This window comes from Pristis pectinata, chromosome 4 (genome assembly GCF_009764475.1).
Source record: "Pristis pectinata isolate sPriPec2 chromosome 4, sPriPec2.1.pri, whole genome shotgun sequence".
NCBI lineage: Eukaryota > Metazoa > Chordata > Chondrichthyes > Rhinopristiformes > Pristidae > Pristis > Pristis pectinata.
Genome location: NC_067408.1, coordinates 89,229,664 through 89,235,663, shown reverse-complemented (window position 1 = coordinate 89,235,663; position 6,000 = coordinate 89,229,664). Strand labels below are relative to the sequence as shown.

The 6,000-nt window shown below is 42.5% G+C and overlaps 1 long non-coding RNA gene across 1 annotated transcript in view; it reads right to left on the bottom strand.

Moving 5' to 3' along the window:
- Nucleotides 1-232: 232 nt before the first annotated feature.
- The window catches only part of LOC127569968 (uncharacterized), a 77,699-nt gene continuing 71,931 nt past the window's right edge, over nt 233-6,000 (bottom strand). The window contains exons 6-7 of the long non-coding RNA XR_007956277.1: nt 2,813-2,923; nt 233-978 (exon numbers count right to left, since the gene is read on the bottom strand). This is a non-coding gene — a long non-coding RNA (uncharacterized LOC127569968). The remainder of the gene's footprint in view (nt 979-2,812; nt 2,924-6,000) is intronic.

Sequence of the window (6,000 nt, the reverse complement as noted above, 5' to 3'; positions counted from 1 at the left end):
ATTCAACCACCTGAGCTGATCTCTGGCTGAGATCTGATCCCTGAGCCCTGACTGCTACTTCCCACTTCCCATTCACCCTTGCTCCAGGCCACACTCTGCAGTGGTGTGAAAGGAAGCATGTAGGGGCTATTCAGTAGCCCCTGGTGCCTTTGTTGCTGAATTTTTGTGTCACTAGCCTACAACCAAACAGCACACAGTAGACCGTACACAATCAGTACTGGTATTGGTATTAGTTTATTATTGTCACTTGTACCGAGATACAGTGAGAAACTTGTCTTGCATACCGTTCGTACAGATCAGTTCATTACACAGTGCATTGAGGTAGGACAGGGTAAAAGCAATAACAGAATACAGAGTAAAGTGTCACAGCTACAGAGGAAGTACATTGCAGGTAGACAATAAGGTGCAAGGTCAAACAAGGTAGATTGTGAGGTCAAGAGTCCATCTCATCGTATAAGGGAACTGTTCAATAGTCTTATCACTGTGGGACAGAAGCTGTCCTTGAACCTGGTGGTATGTGCCCTCAGGGTCCTGTAACTTCTGCCTGATGGGAGAGGAGAGAAGATTGAATGTCCCGGGTGGGTGGGGTCTTTGATTATGCTGGCTGCGTCACCAAGGCAGCGAGAGGTATAGACAGAGTCCATGGAGGGGAGGCTTGTTTCCGTGATGCACTGGGCTGTATCCACAACTCTCTGCAGTTTCTTGTGGTCCTGGGCAGAGCAGTTGCCGTACCAAGCCGTGATGCATCCAGCTAGGATGCTTTCTATGGTGCATCGATAAAAGTTGATGAGTGTGAAAGGGGACGTGCCAAATTTCTTTAGCCTCCTGAGGAAGTAGAAGCACTGGTGAGCTTTCTTGGCTGTGGCATCTATGTGGTTGGACCAGGACAGTCTATTGGTAATGTTCACTCCTAGGAACTTGCACCTGACACATCGACCTTGGCGTCAGGGAAAATCTAGATCGTCGTACTCTGAGGCTCTAGGGAGTAAGGGATTAGAAAAATAAGTATGTATATGTATCTTTTAATTTCTGCTTCCATTTAAGGTACACATTGTTAATATTGTTCTTTTTAAAAAAAATTACGTCTATTAAAATTTCCTCCCCACATATTCCAATTTGCTCAAAGCAAACAAGGGAAACTCAGAGCTGAGAAGGGGGAATGTGAATTCGAAAGCAAGGAATGTGGTTGGAAGACTGTCAGACGGAATTGGCCAGTGACATGTGAGGGGTGCCTGTGAAGAGAAGCTGAATTTTCAGTTTTTATCCCTCCTCAGGTCAGAGATGACAATTGATCACTGAATCTGGGAAACAGCCTTTAAATCTGTCTGCTCTGCCCACCTGCTATAAAAATCCTTGGTGTCAGCTATATAGTGGTGTGAAGCATTCAATGTTTCCATGGTGATAATGTATTTTGCAATATATTGCCCAAGGTGTTCCTGCTGATGTTGACCCCTAACATTGGGAGGCCAGTTGCATGAATTAAGTGTTGGCGTACATTTCTGAACACTGCAGTTGTCTATACCCAGATTCCAAACAGGTCAGGCTCCAAAATTCTCAGGAGAACGGAATTAGACAAGTGAACGTGCATATGTATCTGTTAATTTCTGCTTGTGTTTAGGGTGCAGTTCTGGTAAATATCACTCTTCTTGTAATTAATATCAAAATTTTGTCAACACAGGGTCCAATTAACTCAAGGCAAAATGACAATATCAGACCTGTAGAGACAGGGAAAGTTTTTTCCATCAAGGGATCTGCACTGGGTGATGGGCCAGATCAGCCTGCCCAGACCCAAAGCCCCTACACTTCTGTTCTCGCAGGGCTGATCTTGCTGACTCTCCACACCCATGAGTGAGGAAGGTACTCCTCAAATGAGGTACCACTCCAGGTGTGACCTTGGCAGGTCTTGATAGTAGGCAAGAGCTGGGGGAAGAAATTTGCCCCACCTTAAGTTCAGAGACATTTAAAAACTATTGATAAGATAAGATTTCTTTATTAGCCACATGTACATCGAAACACACAGTGAAATACATCTTTTGTGTAGAGTGTTCTGGGGGCAACCCGCAAGTGTCGCCACGCTTCCAGTGCCATTGATGTAAATAATTTTAAACATATTATCAATATTTAAAAATATTTAAAAGTTAAAATGAATAAAGTTAATTGAAAACATGCATGTAAAGCCATATAGAAATAATTAAAGACTTTAAACTAAATTAAATTAAACCAATAATTTGTCTTCAAGTCGGCTAGCCAAGGCTCCAGATTGAAATCAGTGGGCTGTCAGATTCTGCAGCAGATGTGATTGATGGAGGATCTGAAGGCTAATTCTCCAACACAACATGGCTCCACTTGTCACTTGCAAAGTAACGAATTTTGACGTTTAATGGTTCAGATGTGCAAGCCTGTAACTTACTGAACTTTAAATGGCTGAACAGAACCTCCAATCACAGCCAGCAGGATTTGCTGAAAGCTTAGTTGCTTCAGCAGATCACGATTTAGAAAGGCATAAGCCATCCCCTTTAATTCATATATTGAACATTTCCTGCAGTTATTAAGCAGTTCTCAGCCTTCCCGAGGGTAATAAGAGGTGAAGGGCAATAAAGGTTGAATAAAGGGCAGAATTACCACATCTCGAAAATAAAATAGGAACATGGGTCATGGAAACAGTCTACAAGTCCAAGGGGGCAGAAACTCAATTTCTTTACATACCATTTTAATCATTTTTGAACAATTTTAATGGTTTTGCAAAATACTCTGACTTCTCACACAGAGACTTGCCTGTAAATGCAGCTGGTGTTTAATTACTGTTCCTTACCTATGGTCTCACAATATTCAGTGATACCTAATCAAGTTGATTTGCAACATAAGCAATGAACTTTAATGCTGATCTCTAGACCCTCTGGAGGATCTGCTGTTTAAATGCAGCCTGAAACAATAATAATAAGATAAGATAAGATCTTTATTAGTCACATGTACATCGAAACACACAGTGAAATACAACTTTTGCGTAGTGATTTTGTTTTGGGGGGGCAGCCTGCAAATGTCGCCACACTTCTGGCGCCAACATAGCATGCCCATAACCTCCTAACCTGTACGTCTTTGGAATGTGGGAGGAAACCGGAGCACCCAGAGGAAACCCACACGGACACGGGGAGAACGTACAAACTCCTTACAGACAGTGGCCGGATTTGAACCCAGGTCGCTGGTGTTGTAAAGCATCATGCTAACCACTATGCTACCGTGCCTGCCATCTGCAGCTGACACGTAATTGAGGCAAGGGGGTACAGTAAAATGTGATGAAAAATGCAGAAGTTCACAGGAGATGTATTTGTGGGCTGGCAAGAGGGGCAGCTGGGTTGCCATGCATTTTGATGTACAAAACTATAAAACAATATGTTTTTGAAATAGTACTATGGGAAGCAAATTTACCTTAAATAGTAACATTTTAAAAGGAGTAGCAAACCCTATAAGCAGAGTTTGGAACCTAGGGAGTTGTAGGAATGTGAGATTCTTGACCACAACAGCTCCTGAGGTAAAGTCCATCAGTTATTTCAAAAGAGAATAATAATTTGTTGATGAATTTGATTATTATGAAACATGATAGGGCAAATGAACTTTGATTATGAGTTGTTCAGTGAAGCTTTATTTCTAAAACTGAGTTTGCATCTGCCTCATTCTGCCACCTACCTTAATGTTGACTCTCAAGATTGTTGTTACAAAAACATAAATATTGATGCAGGTGTAGGCCATTCAGCCCCTTGTTCCTTCTCTACCATTCAATAAGATCATGTGTTATTTTTTACCTCAGTGCCATTTTCCTGACCTATTTGCATATCCCTTGATTCCCTGAATAACCAAAAATCTACCAATCTCTTCCTTGCATGTATTCAGTAAATGACCCTCCACATTCCTCTTGCACAGAGAAATCCAAATATGCTAGAAACTGTCTCACTGAGGGCCTAAATAATTGTGGTAAAATGTCCTTGCTCTTGTCAAATCCTGTCCCAATAACATGCTCTTTGCCCTCCTATCTACTTTCTGTATCTGCACGTTAACTCTCTGTGATTCACTCTCTGCTCCCTCTGAACACCAAAACCTTTCAATCTATCAGCTTTCTCTCCTTCCACCAATGTAGCTTGAAGTTTCTATTGTAGAAAATAGCAGCAAACTCAGCACTTCAAGTGTGTCTGGAGCTGCACTCGTTTAAATAAGTGGAGAGTGTTCCAACGCACTCCTGATATATGCTGTGTATACAGTGCAAGGACTCTGGTTAGTGGGGGTCATTCTGCTCAGAACACACAATTATTATGCTGTCCTTTTGGCACAATATTTACTTGGCTGGTTTAGTTAAACTTCTGGTGAATTATGACCACTCTGAAAGTTGGTGGTGGAGGATTAGGTGATAGTATTGCTGTTGAATGTCAAGGTAGATGGTTAGACTATCTCCAGAGAAGTAGCAAATGGAATTGAACATAATCCACTCATCAGCAAACGTTCCACCTCTGACCTTCTGATGGAAAGTCATTGATGAAGCAGTTGGAGATGTTTGGGCTTAGGACACTCCCCTGAATTGATGCCCTGGAGCCGGGAGGACTGATCTCTGACAACCACAACCATCTTCCTTTGTGCAAGGTGTGACTCCAGCTGTTGCAGAGTTCTCTGTTGGATTCCGAATGGATCAAACTTCTTTGATGTTGCACCAGGTCAACTGTTGCCTTAATGCCAAGGGCAGTCATTCCCTAATTATCTCTGGTGTTCAGCTTTTGGTCTGGAACCAAGTTGTCCAAGTGAAGCCCAAAATTGTGAGCAGGTAATTAGTGAGTAAGTGATACTTGATAGCATTGTTGCAACAGCTTTTATTACGTTGCTTGTGATGGTGAAAAGGCAGATTGGCTGGCAATTGGTTTGGGTTTGTCTTACATTTTGTGGACAGGTCATCCTTGAACAATTTTTCATGTAGTCAGGTAGGTGCTACAGTTGTAGCACCTTGGCAAGAGGTGCAGTTGGTTCTGGGGTACAAATCCTCAATGCTATAGCCATTCACTTGTTTTCTTGGGCAGTCCATCAGATCAAGGATGCCTTACTTCCAATTTAGTTTTGAGGTGACTGATGAGGCCAATGTGGAAACTGCAGACTCTTCCACAGATTGCTTACTTATTATGACACAGAAGGAGGCCATTCAGTCCACTGGTCCTTGCCAGCTCCCAGCAGAGGAATCCCATTTCCCTCTCCCTATTTTGTTATTACTTATTCCCTCACACATGCCTATCAGCTCCCCTTTGATTCTTCACCACTTACCGACACTAAGGGGTAAGTTATTGGGGCCAATAAACAGGGCATTGCTAATAGGACTGACAGAAGGGTGGCTTGTGAGACGGTGTGCTCCATTTATGTTGGGCTTCCATTAGGGGAAAGGTGAATGGCAGATGGAACCAGAGGGAGGGAGGAGTGGGGGGAACCTGTGGGTGAACTGTGTGGGTAGTGGGTGGATGGAACTAGGAGGGGGAGGGGGATGAAGATGAGAGATGGGGGTAAATGTAAAATTAGTTTCTGTGATCTGTTTTAGTAATATTGGTTGAAGGGTTAAGTATTGGCTTTTACAGAAGGGAAAACTAGCTCTCTCTTTGAGAAGTGCTATGGGATCGTTTATGCCAACCTGGGGCATTGCATTAATGTCTCAGCAGAAAGACGGCACCTCTAACATCGCAGGACTCCCTCCGTACTTGGTCAAAGTGCCAGTTTAGATTATGTTCTGACTGGAATGAGACCTCAGCCTTCTGACTTAAAGGTAAAGGAGGCCATTATTTAGAGTTCACACTCCAGTGACTAATAATATTGAGCCGGCACATATTTTCTGGAATATTAGCATTATACTGGTGAATATGTTAAACAGAAATTGACTTTGGAAGGAAGAATTTCTGCAAAAGCAAGTTAATTTGCTGAGCACAACTTTAAGTAAGTAAGTAGCATGATTTCTCTTTCCATCAGATGTATTTTATTTCA